The sequence below is a fragment of the Harpia harpyja genome, chromosome 12, assembly GCF_026419915.1.
Source record: "Harpia harpyja isolate bHarHar1 chromosome 12, bHarHar1 primary haplotype, whole genome shotgun sequence".
In the NCBI taxonomy this organism is placed as follows: Eukaryota; Metazoa; Chordata; class Aves; order Accipitriformes; family Accipitridae; genus Harpia; species Harpia harpyja.
Window position 1 is genome coordinate 25,669,231 of NC_068951.1, and position 21,326 is coordinate 25,690,556.

General features: G+C 39.4%; 1 long non-coding RNA gene across 1 annotated transcript; it reads right to left on the bottom strand.

Annotated features, from left to right (window-relative positions):
* Positions 1–2,262: 2,262 nt before the first annotated feature.
* Positions 2,263–18,695, bottom strand: LOC128148939 (uncharacterized). Its single transcript, XR_008237469.1, has 3 exons — positions 18,370–18,695; positions 4,642–4,681; positions 2,263–3,038 (listed from the first exon to the last, which is right to left on the bottom strand). It is a non-coding gene; the product is annotated as an uncharacterized LOC128148939 (long non-coding RNA).
* Positions 18,696–21,326: the final 2,631 nt, after the last annotated feature.

Genomic DNA, 21,326 nt, shown 5'->3' on the forward strand with positions numbered 1-21,326 from the left:
AATTCCTTTAACTTTGCAGTCAGGAAAACTGACTTCTGTTGCTATTCCACATCACCGTAAGTGCCTCTTGTAATACATGTGCTGGCAGAAAAAAGCCTGTGCATGATTCAACGAAGTTTCCCAGTCCCGCTTATCCTAGATAGCTTGATAGGCAGGTGACATTTTGATGAGCAAAATAACAAATGTCACTGCTGTGGTGATAGACATATACAATATTCCAAATATCCACTGAAAGAGAAGTGTTTAATACAGGAATGAAAAAGGCAACTGCTTGACAGGATTTGAACATGTATAACTATAATATTTTTAGCAATAAAGTCAATAATTTGTCTCACTGTCACATCTATCATGGTGCTAAAGTAGTTTTTACCAAGACTTTCCTATATGCTACTCTAGTATGGTGATTGTCAACAAACATAGCATAGCTGAAAGGAGACTACCGCACAGATATGAGGACTTTTTTTTCCAAGTGTTGCATGCCTAGTCTCCACTAAAGGACTTAGATTTGTTGTGGTGGTACTGAAGGTTGGAGATCAAAAAGAACCCTAAAGATTGTCACCATGTATTTGTTTTGATAGCCTAATGCTGGTAATAGAATTTATAAAAAAATCTTGCTTTAAAATCACCATGCATTTGGCAATGTTTCATTTTGATACTTGTGGTTGCTCTCAAGCTGAAACAAAATTTAGGAGCTGCAAGTGGAAATGAAATGGAAGTGTGGAAAATGCTGCTCATGTGAAAGCCCACAGTATTCATTTGCTGAGTTATTCACGTGTCTGGTCAACAGCATTTATTTTTATCAGTGTCTACCTTGACCTTGCTTGCACAGCCGTTTAGCCTTACTCTCACTCATGCTAGGAAGCAGCAACCTGAACTAAGGAGTGGAGGAGGGAGCAAAAGCATGAGATGTGGTTAGACTTTCTGATCCACTTAACAGAAATGAGAATATAAATGAGCACTTAGGCCACTGTGATCGAACTCATATGCAGTGTAGTTCAACTGATTTAGAGCTAGAATACCAAATTTACCCCACGCTTCTTCAAAGTCTCTGCAATGGGAGCATCTTATTTTGGTATCGGTCTTCCTTTTTACATGACAGGTACTCCACAATGATCCACATCATACAAGCAGGCTTTTTCCAATTTCATTGAGACTGCTTAACAGCTTTATTGCAATTCTAGGAATAAAGATGATCACATTTCACTGACTTAAGAGAGCAGGTTTAATGCACTGTGCCATTTGCCACCATCCTGACAGGCCTTTTTTGTGTGTGTGATTAATACATGTATTAATGCTAATAAAACACTTACGGAGTTTCCCAGATGTAGACATGGCCCCTTAATCCTTCCCTGTTCTGCTGGGGATAATCATTTTTACAACATGAGATCACTTGCACCAGTGAAGTGCATTTTAACACCTTTTGCTGTTATCTGTATGAACTGATGATCCTAATAGAATCCCAGCAGTGCATTTAAACTTTATTTCCTAGGTTAATCAGGCTAAAAGACAGTTAACTAAGTTTCCCAAAGGGGGCCTTCTTTACATTAAAAAAAAAAAAAAAAAAGATGCTACTGGAATTGTTCATCACCAGAAATTTTGCTCATTGAGAAAAGAAAGGCAGCAACGCTACAAAAAGAAAGGGTGTTTTTGTCTTATAGCGGACAGCATGGCGCACACACACACACAAAAAAAGAGAAATATTTTCTGAACAAAGAAGTCAGGCCACTCCCCCTCTTTTTTTGATCTTTAATCCCTTCTCTCCCAAGTAGAATGGCAAAGGAGCCCTTCTCTCTTTCTAATAAATAGCTAGCAAAGGCAGGCATTCAATGCTATGTCCCTTTGATCAGCACAAAGCTGTCAGCTCCCGCCGCTTTTTTTTTCTACCAGCTCTTGTTCCTGGTTAAAAGTGGAAGTAATACCCGCTGAAAGAAATACCCTAGGTGTCCTGCAAATCATCAATCCTATTTTTTTCCTTGTTGTTTTTCAGTGGCCCACCCTCCTGGCCTGAGCAACCTCCTTACTAACACCCCTCTTCCTCTTTCCACCCTTTTTCCAGAATACCAGTTTCATTTGATACGCAATTCAATGTGCCAGTCTGACCTACTGGGACCTTGCTGTCTGAGACTCTACCACTGCGCAGACAGGGGAAACCTTCCTTCTAGCAATAAACAATGTTTACTTCTATACATTTATCTTCCTGTAAAGGAATTAAAAAATACTTCACATACACAGCAATTTTTGGAAATTAGCTTTTACTAATTTATAATACAGCTCTAACTTTAAAAAAAGCAGAACCCAAACAACAAATAAAAAAATTACAGGTTGTGCTTGACCAAGTGTGAGATCCCATTTTGCTCCAATCTTCAGGCTGCTGCATTTCAGACGACATCATTGCATCTCAGCAGTAAACAGTTTGTAAATATTGCTGCGTTCAGACAGGTCACTCTGCGCATTTTAAAGCAGTCTCCTTGTTTACTGCTCATATTATCTGCAATCTGCATTTCTGCTCTTCACAGTGTCAGGACCTGATACACAGTTTGCAAATATTATGCAAAGGAAATAATTCACAAAGGCAAACAATGGCAATCGAGTGTAGAACGTGAGACTGGCTGGTAATGGGAGAGCAGGGCAGAGGCTTTGGTGTCTGCGTGTATGTGTACAAAGGGCTGGGGCGGGAGGAATGGGGGGAGTAAGGAAAAGCGACTGTATAAAAGATCATTATTACTAGACAATGTCATATCCTTAGTGACATGTAATGATGTTTAAATACCTTTGCCATTTCCCCCAGGTGATTGCTGCACTGGGTGCATTCTGTGTGCCTATAGAGATATGTTTTTCAAAAATCAGGATGGAGTGAATGCTGCTCGTTGTTCTGGCTGCAAAATGTCAAACTGCAGTGGAAAGAAATACAGCATTGCAGTGGTGGTGCACTGAGGCCCCCGGTAGGAAAGCAGGAGCTATTAAGTGGAAAATTCCTGCAGAGGACGTGTTTCCATTTCTAATGCGAAGAAAGAGGGTGTTGTTTGAGGCTGGCAGGTCTGTGGAAAATACAGAAAACACAGGGAAGATGAGAAAATGACCTCATTGAACTCTGAGAACTTAAGCAAACAAACAGCTTCGGCCAACATACCACATTCTTGCAGCGCTTCTGCCCAAACAACAAATTGACCTGTAAGTTATATAATCACCCACAAACCCCCATGCCCCATGTAAATGTGGGGGGGAGAAGGGGTTTTTCACGGGGCGGGGGCAGCGCAAGTAGTAAAACCTGCTGCATTAGGAAAGACTATATGGGGGTGAGCTGCCTGTCCTCCCACCACCACCACCTGCCCACCTGAAGTGGAGTACTCGCATGAGGTTCAGGCTTAATTGCACTCTGAATACCAGCAGAATGATGGCACTAGTTGTTTATTATAGTATGAACTATTTCAGTACAGCATAAATTTTCCATTTCAAAGGATCCTGAATGCCTGCAGGGAAGGGACTAGGTTTTGTGAGCAGACGGTGGCCTCTGTAAAAGTTGGTGGGGTTTTCATCTTAGGGATGGTTAAAACTGCATTCTTTGAACTTGATCGGGGGGGCTCTGGGGAGCATGTTTAGGGTCTGTGTTTCCCCCTATAGAGGCCCCCTGTAGTGTTGCCTTGGACTGCCTGAGTTACCGTTTTATATCAACTGAACAAATCCTAGTGTAAAAATGCAGGGGCTGGTTAGCCATGGGTTCTTCTGTGGTGGTTGTTCTACATAGCTACAGCCTGGCAGAAAGGGAAGATGTATGCCAGCAACCCCAGCATCTGACTGTGCCGAAAGGTTTGATTTCATTGTACAAATGCTTGCCTCTGTGTTATTTCCAATAACTAATTAATTGAACACAATAGAAAGAAAGTTATTAATTGCCAGAACAGCAGATAAACCATAATTAATAGTTTACAATAATATTACTTACAAATCAGAAAAGGGCTTTTCTGTTAACTAATAGTACATTTGCTGTGGTAACATGTTCTCTGCTACCATGTAGTTCTAATGTGCACTTTTAATGGATAGGGCTTTTTTATTTTTTTCTTGTTTACACTGTTAAAATTCCATTGTCTCCCAGTTGCAGATAATTTGATGCACATCCAAAACCTGCTCTGCCATCCAGCATTTTACATGGACTTTGCCTGTGATAGGCATGTTAGTTTTGAAAGGCCCTTGCAACTTTAAAGACTCCATGATGCTTTAAAGGAGAAGTATAGCTATGAGCAAATAAAGCGTTTGATTTTGAAGGTGCGTCTTTAAAGCATATGCATGGGAATGCGCAAGGTTCAACTATTAGCAGCAAAGAAAAAGCAGCTGACACGAGTGACAAACTACAGATGCACATTCAAATTTCATGTAAGCTGCTATTTAGATCCAGTAGTTTGATCCATTCTGTCATTAGATTAGGGACCACTAGCCATGAATGCACTGAGGTATAATTCAGAAAACCACAGCAGCTGTAAGGAGCTGGCTAGATTCAGTGCTCAGCTTCCCTCACCAAAACATTTTAGAGTAAGACAAAGTGAGTTAAAGATGGGTGCTGAGAAGAAAGTGAGACCATACCAAACTTGATCCAAAAATGCAATGCTTCCCTCTTTCAGGGTTTGAAAAATGGGATTAAATTACCATTTTTTCCTTTCCAGCAGTTTGACATGTCCTTCAATATCTGGAACACAAGGAAAAAAAAATGACAGACTACAAAAAATCTGTACCTACCAGACTTTCAGCATTATTTCATAGGCATACATTAAGTTGTTTGGACAAAGATCAAAAAAGGTAGGTGAAGATTGGGGCACGTGGCTAAATCAAACTGAAATTCTCTCATAGCTGCAAAGTGTTGCTTTTCAAGGCTCCAGATGCCAGTTATTTCAGGTATGGAGGAGATAGTGTTGTAGTAATACAAACAGGAAATAATTCTCATCTACGTAGCTCAGATCTGAAAACCAATTTGCCCAGAATACAGCGCTGTTTCAGTTTAACCCTAAATGCCTGCATCCTCTGTAGCACAATGGCCAAAAGATATTCAAGAGCTCCACAGCGTTGTGTTATTCCCTTTCTGGGAATGTTTAACCAGGGCAAACTATATAGTGCAGCATTTCTGCACGATGCCATGGATTCTGTTTCTCTTTTCCTTGTGCTGTGTAACTAAGGGGCACTGTAAGGGGCACATAACTTACAGACGAGAACGGCTTTCTCCTCCGCACTCTGACAGGAAATAAAAAGCTCCCAAAAAACTCAAGAGAAAAACAAACTTTGTGAATGACAAAAAGAAGCACTGCCAAAACACAAGAGTTTCCTGTACCTAATAAAAGGAAAAAGGCAGATTTTTGCTCATCCTTACCTTGTGGCTGCAAATGGCAAGAAAAAGAAAGACATAAGGAGTGCCCTGTGTATCATTAGGGCTCTGGAGTTTAGCACCCATTGCAGGATGAACTCTTCTGAGGAGTGCGGGGCTTTGGTTACACTTTCCCTCTGCTTTTTATAAGTTCTCTTTTACATAGCAGACTCGGCTCATATCAGAGCTTCTGTTTTGTGTTCACTTTAGAAGACTTTAGATATCTAAAGAGACTTCTTAGAGACTGTTTTAAATAAAAACTTAGATAAATCTGGGTGATGAAGTACAAACCTAAGCCAAGGAGATTGCAGGCAAGCCATGTTCAGCTCAGTCATTCATGCACCTTGGTCCAGCCCTACCTTACGCTTTCAGAAGTGTGCAGAAATGCCTGGTCAAACTAACCTGTGCAGGAGTTTCATGAAGCACAAAAATAGGTAATAGAATAAACCAAAAAATGCAGTTTTGTGAGTTGCCCTTCTTTGCATCACAGTATCAAAAGACATGGAGTAAAAGAGCCACAGAAATCATTGATCGAGATCTGGCCTTTAGTTCTTTGTTCTTTTATTTTAAATCATCAGATTCACCACAGCTGGGAAACATGAGCTGTCAGCATGCCCAAGCGAGCTTCAGGACTGTCTGCTTGTTCTGACCATAGTGGAAATAGGACACTTGGCCACTGACCACTGATGGAAGTACTGAATCCCCAGGATTTTACTATCACTGATCCTATGGGTCTGGTTTCCTAACTTTTATGAATCTAAGAGCTTGAAAGAGGTTTTGAGATCATTGCGCCGAGTGTGAATCAGTCTCTTTCCTCGTTTTGCAGTTCAGATGACTCACAGTTTGGACAACTGGAGGATGAGGACCCCAGGACATGCTGAAGAGTAAGCTTACTGTTTTATCTGGATGTAGAAAGCAACCCTGTTGGTCAGTGGTTTCATGCTGAGGCAGGAACAAAAAAGGAAACTTCACAGTAGGATGTATACACAGGACTTTCATGGATAAAATGTGTGTAACCTGCCCCAGCACTGACAAGATGAGACCTTTATCTGTCTCAGGAGTCATAGCTCAAGATGTGGGTCCTGCTTAGGAGCCATAGAAGGCAACAAGAATCATCAGGTGTTTAGAAACCATGTCTTGGGAAAGCATTGGGATTTCAAGCGCTTGAAGGGCAGCTGCAAAGAAGGAGGTAATCTGTGTTTTCCATGTCCATTGGAACAAGAATTGGCTCAAATTATATTAAGACAGAGTTATCTTGGACTGTATTAAAAAGCTTATGTTAAGTGATAGGAGGAGGTACAAATGCAAATCTAAAAGCATTCTGCTGAATACAGATCCTCCCATGTACCAGAAGAAATAGATAAATCAGTCAAAGTGTGGGTCAGTTTATGCTTGGAAAAAAGTTTGACTCAACCAGGGGTTTAGTGCTCTCAGCTAGTTTTGACTCAGCTGGCTGCTGCCAGCTGCTCATGAAAAAAGCAGGGTGGTAGAACAGGCCCAGCGTTTGAGAGTTACGGCATGATGGAAGGCTTTGGGAGGGCTTGGACCTTGTTGTTTTTCCCAGCTTCTTGAAAGATCTAAGTCACAGTTGACCTCTACAGATATATGTATATATATATTTTTCTTACAGCAATTGATCTGGCAATGAGGAGTGCTTGATTAGACTTTCTGCAGGCAGATCTGTTTGCAGTGCAAGAGCCTAACTATTAGAATTGAAACAAGCCTAAATTTGCCTCCTCTGTTGAAACAGTCAGTTTCAATAGAACTTCCTCCAGTTTTACAGCAGTAAAGCTAAGTTAAATCGCATGTGAGGCAAGAGAATACAGATACTAAAGATCTGAGTCAAGATCAATCAACCTCATGATTTCTCTTACCCAAGTCTTAAGGAGAGCTCCTTGGAGATCATTAGTTTCTATAATGTGTATTACTAAAAGAAGTCCATGGGGTTTGGGGAGAAGCAATAAGGGAGGCTTTTAGTATACTCCCTTTTCTGCTTTTAGTTGTGATTCACATAATTAATGAGTATGATGCTAAACTCACTCCATCCAGCATGGTGGGAATGTTATGTAGTGTCACTAGCAAGTATTTAGTCTGATTCAGCCCTATAAGCCCCCCCACCTCACAGAAGCTAATTGCAAGGATTAGGGCACACCAAGACACTCAAGCTCCACTCCTGTGGGTTTGGGGAGAAACAACATATTTAAACATTCCAGCTACAACTCCCTTGGCAATGTACATAACAACAAATGAGTAAAACTATGGGTTTCTGTTTTCTTAACCCTTCAGGACATTGACTGAATGAATACTTCCTTGAGGAAACAGTTCAGTCAACCAGATATACTCAAACACTTTTAAATCCAACAGGCCTTTTCTCTGTACAAAACCAGCAGCAGTTGAATTCCATGTCAAACTGATCTCCCCTAGCATTAAAGGGTTTAATTCAAACATACACATGTACGATTAGGAAACCCTTCATAGAAGTCTGCATGAAAAAAAGACAGGAAAAACCAATCCCAAAACGTCAAGGTTTCATATTGTTATAAAGTTCCTGTAGATCAGAGGACACATAGAAGAATACACAAGAAATTCTATAAAACACGTAAGTACTCTTAAAAAACAAAACAATATTAGCATTTGTGTAGGTTATAAACACAATATTGTTCCTGTCGGTTATAGCAATAACAATATCTATAGCAACTTTATAATGATTCCTCTGGGAATTTAAAATACTTCATAAATATTAACTAATACTATGAAATAATATTTGCACCATCTTTGTGAAATACATGAGATCTGCCCCCAAGTTTATTCCACTGCTCAATAAACTGCAGCTTCTTGTGATGTTAAGCACATCTGCTCTTTAGCAGTGGCCGTTCCTATTGCACAGAAGTTTGGAAGAGGAACCTCCAGCTGAATGCATGTGCAGGGTGGTGGAAATCACTAGTCCTCACCTGTACCTCAAAAAGAGCCGGTGTAGATTTTGGGCTGTCATTAGTAGGCAGAATTCATGAACATGCTCACAAGGCCTCAGTTAATAGCTGCAACAGCAGTGGTATTCTGCAGGTTTATTTAAGACAATGGTCTGTCCCCTACTGTCTTCCTCAGAAGTTTAGGTTTATGAAAGCATTAAAACCTTTATCCTAGGGACCCTAGGGTGGGGTCATCAAATGATGTGTAGTGATTGTCTGAAGAGAACTTACCTTGCTTCCTCAGCATACAAGTGACCTGATCTAGCTTTTTAGGAAAGCAAGAGCAACTATCAGTACCTATGATAAACCTATAACTATTACTTAACTACTAGTGCACTGATGCATGCTTACATACACAAAGGAAGAGACTGAAGCTACAAAAGTAAATCAGGGATCAAACAGACGTTGGTGCAGTCTAAAGCAATTACAGTTCATAACCCAGCTTTTTCCCCTTTCTCTCTGTAAGCTTTAATTTTTGTTATTTTCAAAAGGAGTCTGCATGATCTTCCCTTAGATCTTCTATCCTGTGATGGTGAGGCACCTTGTTGCATTTTGTAGCTTCAAGCAGATACAAGAAGGTGTAAGTACACCTGCAAAATTGTTGAAGGCTCTTTAGCTTTAAACATCTAAGGCTCCATCACTCCAGCATTGCTCTCCATCGATGGAGAGTGCTCACCTTCTCCTCTGCAGCAGCTAGTATGTAAATCTCTGGGAAGCAGACCCCCCCTCCTCCACCCTCAGCCTTAGCTCACAACAGTTTGTTAAAGATTATGCAGCATCCTCACTAACGCTTGGTTGCCAGGGCATCCTTGTTCCCTAGCCAACTACTATACTAAGGCTTTTCTGGCAGCCATCCAGCTGTGCTTCATTTAGGAACCTCTGCAGCAGTAAAGGATGTGTTTTCCCCATTTACTGGAGAAATCAGTTTGTTGCATGTCTCCTAAAGACCCTAAGCAGTTGGGGAAGCAGTAACTTTTCACAGAGGACCTGTAAGACAAGGAACCTCTCTTCTCCCTGTTCTCTACAAACCAGAATTTAAATCTTACTGCAGAGAGCTTGGATTTTGCCCTAACCCAGCTAGTGTGGATCCTAGACACATCAGTGTGGCACTGTGCCCAGACCAGCACAGGCACAGAGCCACAGATGGTGATACCTTCCACAACTGGGCTGGTAACTCTTAGTTTTTTTCTGTGCAATGTGGCGGTATTGTCTTGCTTGGGAAGAGAGAGGGTAACTTAGCATGTGCTGCTGTTTCTATGTATCCTATTTCACTAAAGATTTCACAGCATCACAGCAACGCAAATCCTAGCTAACATTGCTTTTAATGTCAAGTTTTCTTGGGCCAACTGCATTTAAGATGGAAGGGGTATGATGGTACTAGATAGCTATGAAAGGGCCTTGCTTGCTGTTTCAATTAGTGTTGGTGACACCCAAAGATGTAGCAATGCTATGGCCAATTCCAGGCTGGACTTCTGCCCAACGGCTTGAATAGGCTTTGGTTACAGAAGCTGATTGCAGGATACACGGTGCCAGCAGCAGGCACAAACTGTTGCCATCACGGTAGTACATGTCCAGAGAGAGCCCAAGGCCAGTGCCCAGACTGAATGAAAAGCCACAGGGAGGGTCACACCAAGAGGACAGCTTGACAGGTTTTTATTGCTCATGCCATGATTCTTCTGTCCATTAAAGCCTCCAGGGTGTCGCTGCTCTTTAATTTCTCATTGCTAGAACAATTAATGAGGTGCATTTGTGCCCTTAGTGCAGTCTCATGGTAACTTTATAGTAGCATTCATGCAATAAGTGCCAGATAAAGAAAGGAGGGGGGCATCCAGATGGAAATAGGATTTACTGGGTTATATATTCCGGCTGTCCCCAAAGTAGAACAGGGTTCCACACACTAAGGAAAGGATAATTTACACTGAAAAAAAAATCAATAAAAGGCAGATGCTGCCATCAGTTCAGCTGTCACTCATACACCTAACAACTGCTGCCCATATGTCAGTCCTTTATCTGAGATTAATCCAACCTAAACTACACATACCCTGGAATAGGTAAGTGGAATGGGCAAGGAAAGTTTCCTTTTTCAAGCTCTTTATTTTGAAAAGGCAAGAAATGGACTCCTGCGTTTAAGGTCAGGAAAGCTGTACAAATTCAAGTTTTGCAAGTCTCTTTACAACCTTAGGCAATTTGTTATAGTAGCATCTATACAATTTCGCTAATTTGGGCAGCAGTTTACAGTCAAATCCTGGCACCCTTTTTAGCCATACTACTTACGTGTTATCTTACACTCTGGCTTTAGCCTGGGAGAAGCCAACCAGGTTCTCTAGATAGGGGAAGTCAAGTGTCGTGGTTTAACCCCAGCCAGCAACTAAACACCACGCAGCCGCTCACTCACTCCCCCCCACCCAGTGGGATGGGGGAGAAAATCAGGAAAAGAAGCAAAACCCGTGGGTTGAGATAAGAATGGTTTAATAGAACAGAAAAAGAAGAAACTAATAATGATAATGATAACACTAATAAAATGACAACAGAAATAATGAAAGGATTGGAATGTACAAATGATGCGCAGTGCAATTGCTCACCACCTGCCGACTGACACCCAACCAGTCCCCGAGCGGCGAATCCCTGCCCCCCCTTCCCCGTTCCTATACTAGATGGGACGTCACATGGTATGGAATACACCGTTGGCCAGTTTGGGTCAGGTGCCCTGGCTGTGTCCTGTGCCAACTTCTTGTGCCCCTCCAGCTTTCTCACTGGCTGGGCATGAGAAGCTGAAAAATCCTTGACATTAGTCTAAACACTACTTAGCAACAACTGAAAACATCAGTGTATCAACATTCTTCACATATTGAACTCAAAACATAGCACTGTACCAGCTACTAGGAAGACAGTTAACTCTATCCCAGCTGAAACCAGGACATCAAGAGAAATTAAATACCAGATCACATTTAAGGTTTCTCTCTGCAGGATGAGTAAGCCTCAGTTAAATCACTATTCTGAAACTGCAAGCACAGCTATTGATGCCAGATGCAAGCCAGGTCTAGTTCCCAAAGCGTACAGTGGATTAAAATGTATGATTGCAGATCTAGTTAGGGAGACTTTAACATAGCTTGTAACAGAGGACCTAAGAATGATATGCATTACTAGCACAAAAGTAGAGATTTTTTGCACTCTAAAGCTGCCTGACCTATCACTTAAATGTGCTATATAATAAAAGTGGCTGATCCCAAAGACATACGTCAGACTAGTTAACGGACTGAGGCGCATTGGTAGTGGACTACATTTTTTATATATATATAAAAATATATATACACAAAAAAAATACATAAGAATTACATATATGTGTAGCGCTTCTTGTTGATAGTACCTGAACAATTTATGCTCCAGTCTTGCTAGGGGAAAGGACGTTGTATTTGCAATCCATTAGATCTCCAAAGAAATAGTAAACACTGTATCTATCTGTGCTACTAAGTAAATATATAAGAGGCCAGAAAAGCAATGTAATAGCAAACAAAAAGACAGCAGATGAATTACAGAGCTACATCAACCCTTACCCTGATGCCACCCAAGAAGGCCTGATCATCAGTATTCAGCCCTCAGTATTGCACCTATAGCTTTAGCATTTCAGACCGGGGGGGGGGGGAGCAAGAATTTGGCTTTTGTTTACTGTGTGAAAGGGGAGTGTGTAGCTCCTCACATACTCCCACAGGACATGCAGAATTTAGTCACTCACTCTATACAACCTTTCACTGGAGGATTGTGCAGGCAGCAAAAGTATTTGTGATACTAATTAAAGATTAGAAAATCCTCATTTAGGAAAATGCCCCTTGGCAGAGTATTTCAAAATAAACTAAACATATTTCTGTCCAAAGTAATGGAAAGGGCTGTATTTCTCAACTTAGAGAAAAGGGGATTAAAAATGCACCCTGGTTGGGGTGAAATGGGTTGTAAAAAATGAGGCATAAAATGTTTTTACTTCAGTGCTGACAAAGGTCCAAACTAAAGAATGGTCCTTTAGTCTAAGGACTGAAAAATAACAGACATCTAGCTAGAATAAAGTCTCATTTAATATAACAAGCTATTCAAAAAAATTGGTAGCCCTCTTCCTAAAATAAATCAATGAAAAAATGTCACACTTTTTGTCACAATTAAAAAAAACCAAGTAAAAATGTTATAACCAATATTATGGCTCAATGGAACACAGCCTATGGTTGCAGCACCAAATTTTACCAAGAGAAAGACTTTTAAAACTGAGAGAATATTTTGAGACCATATGGTATCCAAATCTAAACCTTGGAACATTTTGACCAACTTCATTTTGTATGGACCTTGTCAGAGTAGCAAAAAAAATCAAAGATAAATTAATAGGGTACCTGGAAAGACTTGCATAGCTTACAGTTTTGCTGTTGAAAAGTAATGTACACAGCATGAACTGATGTTAATAAGTGTAAAAAATAATGTGTTATCCCTCACGGTATATATAAGTGTTGGCTATAGTTATGGTTTTTTTGGAAGTACTGTTGTCATGGTTACCATTCAGCTGTCTTTATGTTTTAATATGCTCTGTTTTGTAAGGTTGAGGTTCAATTCAAGTTCATATGAAGCAACTCAACTGAAGTTTTCAGATGTGGTCTCTAATTTAATGTGCATCATTTTCTGAGAGGCCAATTGAAATACTTCTGGCATGATTTTAAGAGATGTCAGGCACCTTCAGATGCAGCAGAAGTCAATGCCTTGTATGAATTGACCGAGTCATGAATAGTCTGCCAGACAGCATGGTCCATAACAGTCTTATTTTAAAAAGCTATAAACCTGTTTCAGTTGGTATAGGGAATGTTTCTGTACTCCTACAGGCTGAACCTACCACCATTAGACACTAAATGAACAACATGTCATTCTTTCAGCAGCATTTATTTATTTGTCTGAAGCTATAGGAATGCTTGATTGTAATGTTGTAAAATATAAACTTAATTCCTATGTGTAACATCAATAATCCAATACTTTTGGTCCATTGAAATGGAAAACTCCATTTCCCCTTTCCTTATGAAAATTTCCTCATGTTCAAATGTTGCAGGGGGGACGAAAGGCATTGTGCCTTTTGTAGTTCATTAAAAAGTTTAAGGTTCAAACCAAAATACCTAGACTCAATAATAAACCCAAAACCTCCTACCCAGGGTAATTGAGAATTGTCTCAGGTAACTCTGTGTGGTGTTTGCATTGTCCTCTGCAGGTATACGCAAAGAGTCAAACTGACAAGCAAGTCCTTTTTGCTTTTCTATGGAAACAGATGAACCTGCTCTTCAAAGTAGCTTCTTTACCTTATTAGCTTTAAGAAAATCCTTTTCACTGCCTCCAACAAGCCACCTGGAACAGCATAATACTCCAGGAATGGCTCTCTCTTTGCTTTCCCTTTTCTCAATTTAGTGTTAGCTGAGCAATGTGGCAAGGAGGTGTTGATCTTTTTTTGTAGTGCAGTATATAGAAGTGGAGCCTGATCGTAGGGAAAGGAAGCTTTTTGGTAAAGTTACAGTATAGCTGACTTCTTCCCTATGAGCATATTACATCCAATTTAGAATTAATTTTAATATCTCCTACTTTTCTTTTTGGTATAAAAATGGGAAAGGAAAGCGTAGGGGGGAAGGCAAGTTCTAGACCAGTGTCTCTGTATTCGATGTTCAGCTCTTGCATAGTCTTTCAGCTTTTAGTATTTCTAGGTCTTGACTCCTGTTCTCTCAAGGGTGGACACAGGCAAGCTAGCTGCATCCACTGTGTTCCCCATGGCAGGTCTTCCTCTGGCTTTAGTGCTCATATTCTCCTAGAAGTATTCAAAGACTTTGGTTTCTTTTCCTTTTGATTGCTGGGCTGATGGTTTCTTTGGTTTGCTTTGTTTCCTTAATGAAATGGTCCTTGGGGGACATCCCTCTGCACTGGGGTGAGCCAGAAGCATCTCTTTTCATATTGTCTCTACTCAGTCATACCTCTCGTAAGTGCATAGGATGCGATTGGCAAAAAAAGTCTTGCCCTTACCAACAGCTCCAGAAAATTTCTGGGGCACTAATTTAGTCAAAAAGGAAAATTCAAAGTGTAGGACACAAAATGCAGCATAAACCACAAAAAGAACCAGGTTAGTGTTTGTGTTCTATGAATATACGCATGATCACCTGTGTACCTATGTCCACATATACAGTTGTGTGTGTGTATGTGTCACATGTGGTGGTATTGTCACAGAGACACGTAATAAATGTTATCATTGGCTTTAGAAAACACACTCTGACCCCCCACCTGCACATTGTTTATTCAATTTATTAATTTATTCACTCATTCATCTATCTTTTGGGGACCCATTCAGACATGTAAGGAGGGTTGATATGTCTCTGTGTGGATGTGTGTATTTGTAATCAGAGATACTCAATTGTATTCTTTTTTAATCAGACATCTCAACATTATTTCATGATTTGATTTCACAGTGTGCATTCTTTACAGCTCTTCACCTATTTGGATGCTAAATGGGCCAGTAATTTATAAGCTTTATCTCCTAAACCCTAGAGTTAAGCATCAACAGAGAGCTGAAGATGAGTTGTAAGCAAATTGGATTGAAGGAGGCCTCTTTGGACCCTGTTTCCAATTCCAGTGTATGTTCAGATGAGTAGAAAATGTTTGCTGCTAACCTCAATGTAGAGCTTCCAGTTCATTGCACAAGTGATACACTTCCATACACTTGATGATGTGGTCTGTGATCTATGGAAAGAGGAAGAGAGCTCTGAGATGAACTCCAGATGCACCTATTCATTATGCTGTGGGCTCTGGAGGCCTGGAATCATGCAAAACAGCATTTCAAAAGTCACTTTCTAGGTCATAACATGAGATGGTAGTGATAACATCTCTAAACAGGCTGCCTTTGCAGAGAAAGGGTCACCTGCTTTTGCACCATGTTAAACACTGAACAGATGAAGAGACTCTCTGGCATTGCAGGGTAAGCCTTCTCTTCTAGTGAGTGGGTTTACAGTATAGATGTGTGAGAATATTTTTATCACGAGCCCATGCTTTTAAACAGGTTATGAGTAAAGTACCAGCAGGGGGCCAGAAAAACGAAGACTACTTTTTGATTTGTTCATTAAAATCAAATAATTATTTAGACCCTAACTGATCAAACTCTGTACTTCTTTAAAAAGAAACAAAAACCAACCTAGTCCTCATTCTGCCTGCTTGATGTTAAATGGTAAAACAGCACAGGGGTGAAAATATCCTGGAGCCCTGTATCATCTTCATTATCTTCACTGGTGAAGTAAGTGAGTGAGTGAGTGGAGGTGTGAAATTCCAGCAGAGAGGAACATGCTGTTTTAAGAGGAAGTGCTGACATGCAGGCTACAATTAGACAAAAAATGACTGCTGACATTTAGAAATCATTACAGAGAGGAAATTGTGAGTGTAATTATGTCATCATTGACACTGTTCAAGTGTGCTGATGCATTTTTGCTGATCAAAATCAAGTGTTTATATTTGTAAATAGAATGCACTTAGCAACTCTATCAATGGAAATGTTCTAGCCAAGAACTAAGGAAAATGGAGCCAAGTCAGTTTGACAAAAACTTTTTTCCTTTTTGCTGATTTTCAGTATTTTGATTTCAGGATCATTTCTTGTTAACAAAATTGTGTCTTGTTATTTAGTAGTTTGGATGACTGACTGATTGAGTTTTGTTCATAGGGGTTTTATTGCATAGAACAATAGGAATGGCCATTCTGGAGCAAGCCAAAGATCCATTTTGGCAATATGTATCCTGCATCCAACAGTGGCCAACAGTAAAAGCCTACAGAAGGATATAAGAAAACAGTAAGTATATAATGATATTAGCTACACCAGTTTACCATCTTCCAAAATGTGCTGCTTAGGGACTTCACAGACTGCTCAAAACCATCAGACTAATGAAGTCTTTCTGACTACCTTTAGAAATAGTCTGATACTGGAGTCAGTGCAAATGAAGACGTGATGTCAGCAGGTGGCAAAATATGTAAATGTTATCATTTACTTGGAGAAGAGGAGTTTGTTGACTGTGCTAATACTGAATTCTTGTCACTGCATTATATAACACAGTTCTGCCTTAAGGCCTGCCATAAGTCCTTTACCTATGACATACTATCACTCAATGACAGGGAAAAGTGACCAATCTATGATACGTAAAAATGCTCAGTTTAGAATGGACAAAATATGTGAAAGGGTATGTTTCTAGCTGATTCCAAAACCAGATTTTTTTTTTTTATCTTGGAGACTTGGGAGATTTTACATAAAGCCCACTTTATAAATGTGAAAGCAGAAGTGTTTACAAAGGCTCTTGAGGAAAGTAAGAAAAGGTCTTGGCTTCTGCAATGAGATGTCCACAACAAAAAATGTCTACAAATGCTACCTCCTGAGGATGGCATTTTGTTCACAGTATTCTTGAAAATGTTTATGGTGGAAATTAAGAAAAGAACTAAAAGTGTGAACAAGATAAAGGATGCTTAATAATGAGGTGCTCCACATATCAACACAGTTATTTTTGAAGACTGTGGCAGAAACAGAAATATGAATATTGAATGTCAACTATTCAGGTTAAAACTGACTACTCTTCAGCCTGCATCTACTGAGCTCTGAAATTCCCCTCAGTACCTCTTTGTTATTTTCATAAGAAAGTAATACAAAAATTGGTTTGTCTTTGCCTTTTCTTTCTGTTTTTCAGTCCTCTGTCTATTGGCTTTGCCCTTTGGGGATGGGCGTTTTTTACAATCCATCTATTAATTTTCTGGGTGTCCTCCTGCAGCCAGTTTTTCTTCTTTTGACATTGGGTCCATCAGTTTCCATCAGTGTCCCTCTTTCCTGGATGTCAAAACACATATCCAGTCAAATTGTGTTACCAGAATAATGTCAAGCAACTCTATAGTCACCACATCAGCAAAAGAGCTGCTTTCATAATGTCATTTTATGATTGGATGAATACTGTAATTCATTTTTAGAGTGATAAGGATTTCCATGTCAAAACACAGAATTCTTTGTGCCATTAAAATACTAGAAATCAGTAGTTAGGGAACAACCCACAGTGGGTGTCTTGGGAGAGGCCAGTCCCACAGGTATTTCGGATGACTGCTTATTGCAGCAGGGAATACTGAAGAACCCATGAAAGAGTAGGCCACGAAAAATAGGTAATAAGGCTTTACTACCGTATAAAAATATGACAGAAAGAATAGTATTATGTTACTGTGTTTTATATTATAACATTTACTTATAAGGCTACTTTCATCTTTATCTCCCTTTTTACTAATTCATACCTTTCTAGATTTATTTTCTCTTTAGAATCAGAGTTTTCCATATGTTATCTTAGTTGAAAGCTTATTTAATTACTGCTTCTAACAAGCTAAAGAAAAAACATTTTTCCTGTTCTCTGCTTGTTTTTGAAAGACAGACGTTGAAAAAATTCATCTTTCTCTGCACAGTAAACTGGTGCCACACACTTAGTCTTTTTAAACACATCATTCCAGAACAGCTGAACTTTGAAACTTGGCAATGTCTAATAATTTATTTTTTTTATAATCTATCATCTCTAAGTGTATTTGAAAGACATTACTTTGTCTGAAATTTTAATAAACACAAGATTGACAGGGTATTGCTGAGTATCAGGACCGTCAAGTAGTTAAAGCCCCATTCCTACCAAAGTGAGGTGAACACAAATCAGTACCAATGGACAGCCCTGTGTAGTCCACTCAAATGCAAGGAATTGAGCACCAGTTCAAGACTGACCCCGAAAGCAGCATTGGAAAGGGCTGTGAGAGGTCCTCTGGTGAATCATCAGTAAAGAGTCAAATCTACATGTTGCCTTTGCTTTTAGCTTAATGATGATTGTGTTTTGTGGGAGATTTTATTTTTATTTTATTTATTATTTTTAATTTTATTTTTTTTTGTTAAGACCATGATGGGCATTCCACAACTTCCCTGATAAAAAGTACCCATCTTCACTTCTAGAGACCTTTACCTAAAGTTTAACCTGAATCTTCCTTGAAATTACCTCTTTGAATACCTACCATGCAATTCTTTTTGCAGGATCAATCTTTCAGTCTTTGAGCTTCGCCCCTAAGCAAGCTTCTAGCCTTTGGAACACAGCACCCTGCATTTTCTTTACTTCACTTGACAAGCACAAGTGGTGTGGGTCTCAGAGTATTGGTGGGTGCTTTGTATGAGGCAGAAGGAAAAAAACCCACTTCCCCAAATGAAACACTGCATCAGCACTGAAATTAGAAAAAATATTGTAAGTGATAAAAGTCCTTGGAGACTGGATGGTGTCTCCTTATATTGTCTGCATTCCACAATATTCTGTATAATTTATGCTTTCATTGCAAAACAATTTGTCAGTCTCTCATTTGCCAAGACATTGTCAATATAACATAATGCAAGTCATGAGCTTCTGCTCTGATAGCCCAATCCTGTAAGCTGTCTCCATTTAAGCATAAAGGCCCCTTTAACAACAAAAATAAACCTGTTTTGCCAGTCTTTCCTCAGACCACCCACCACAGTCAGGTGTGAGCTTCAGAAGTTATGTGAAGATGAGTAAATCCTAATATTGAAAGACACCTGCGGTATTGTTTTCTTGCACTGTGTACTATTAACAAAGCCAGTACAAATAGCAAGTGTAGTCACAGTGTTCAGAAGAGTGATTCTACTGAAGGACTTTAGGTATAACGGTAGGAGAGACTATGTAGTAGTTATAGTAATCAATGCAATTTCATATCAGTTTTGATGATATGGAATGATCTACCCTGTCAGCTTTCAGACAGACCAAATTTTAAGCCCTTTAATCTCTATTGTGAATAATTATCTATCCAGGTTGTCTTTTCTCATCACCATACCAAGGCAGGGGATTTACTAGTATAGCTAAACAAACCAGTATAATCATTAAAACAATAGAGCTCTACTTCCTGATGCTACTACTATATAAATGTTAAATAGTAGTAACAGAAAAGTGTGTTGCCTGATTTCAGTAAAACATACTGCAATAAGAATAATTATTCCTTGATCCATTCCAGTTTGAAAGGCTTCAGCTGAGCCTGCAACTAAGTTAAACTATCAAAAAATGAGACTATAGCAATCAGTCTCAAAACCTCTTATATCTTTCAATTCCATGAATATAATATGCTATTTCTGCTGTACAATGAATTAAATTAATATATGACCAAGGTGTAGATAAAAACATGCAGCAGCAAGTCTGAGGGCCATGGTGGATAAAATAAGAACAATTTACAATGGAATAATATGATTTATCAACTAAAGATTTTCAGCTATAAAACAACTCCTCGTTCTCTTCCCCCACAGTCAAGTACAACCAAAAAGAAGATCAGGAAATCTGCAAATGTGGGAGCAGAATAACAATCCAGCAAAGAATGGTAAGAAAGGAAAAAATGTAAGATAGTATCCAAATTTGATTGCTGAAACATTTTTTCTTCTGAAATACTGCAAATTAGCACTATTTACTCAGGTTTCATTAGTTAAATTTCAATTGCTATATGTGTGAAATAAATTATGCAACCTGTAAATCTTAATTACATTGTTAATTGGGATAACTTTATGATCATTTTGTGATGTCTCAAATCAGGGAGACAAGTTTTTTTATATTAGAGTTGATCAGAGCTGGTGGCTCTTTGAATATAATACACTGCTGGTACATTTTGATAGAATTGAAATCATTAATTATAATCTTTTGATTACTGAGTTTTAAATACTAGTATCCATAAACCAAAAAATACAGCAGTATTTGGATGTAATATGATTTTAATACTTCATGCAGCAATTGCTTCTAGTTAAATAATTGGTATTAATTATGCAAGCACGAATTATTCATACACCAGGGTTTTATGTCCATCACAACAGTGAAGCAGGTTTAGATTTAGACACAGATGCAGTTGGCAAAAGCAGCACTTGTAGTGAGACAGATGAGGAGGCTTGGATATTTTAATGCCAGGGCATTTGTAAACCTGGTAGGTTCACCATGCTTAGATAACGTAAGGCAGTATAGACATTATAGACATTAAGACGCTGAATCAGTTTATGCTAGCTGAATGTCTGGCTTCTCTTAGCATCAGTTTATCCTCTTTGCTTTTAAATTAAATGTTGAAAGCAGACATTGGCATCCCTGGTGAAAGTGTTCCTACCAGAGGGACTGAAAGAACCATAAATCAGCCATGTGACAAGGTACTGAGCACTGATAAGGCTTCAACTTAAGTATCAGGTCCAGTGATGAGCAGATAACTTCCAGAAAGTTGTTAAGTGACAGGAGAGAGTGCTATTAGATGAGAGCTCTAAGAGGAACCAAAAAATCTAGAATATACAACTTACTTAAAAGTTAAGATTGAATAATTGGAGATAATTAGCGTTGCAGAAGAGGTGACTGGGATAACAGTCTGCACACACAGAAGAGGCTGGTATAAAAATGAAGAAATGTGCTTAGCAGATAGGAAGAAAAGTGAGAACAACATAATTGGTGGCAAGAAAGACTCATACTGGATGTTAGGAAAAGCCTTCTAATGCTAAGAACCAGCTCAGAAACAGCTTGCTTTTGGGGAAACTATGGAGGTGGTCCATCACAGAGGTTTTAAGAACAGGCTGGATTAATGTCAATCAGAAATGAAACAGATGCGGCTGGGCCTACCCTGGGGCAGTCCTTAAATGACCTCTTATGTTCTCAGCATCTTAAGCCTTCTAGGATGCAGAAAGTGCTCCAAACTCCTGTTAATCTAGAAGTTCTTGCAAGAACTGGCATTCAGTAATTCCCTGCTGCTCTGCACCCTAGGGAGAGGTGGTACTTCTGTTGGGACAATACACAGCTCCCTAACAAGTATGCTAAATTGAGGTGCTTCCTTGGCCAGTGTGCTGCTGCCTGATACCTATGCCCAGCATACAGCTCTGGATTATGCTATTAAGCAAGGCTGTAGTACTGACCTTTTAAACACCTAAATCTTAATTATACTTGGACCTTACCCACGATGTG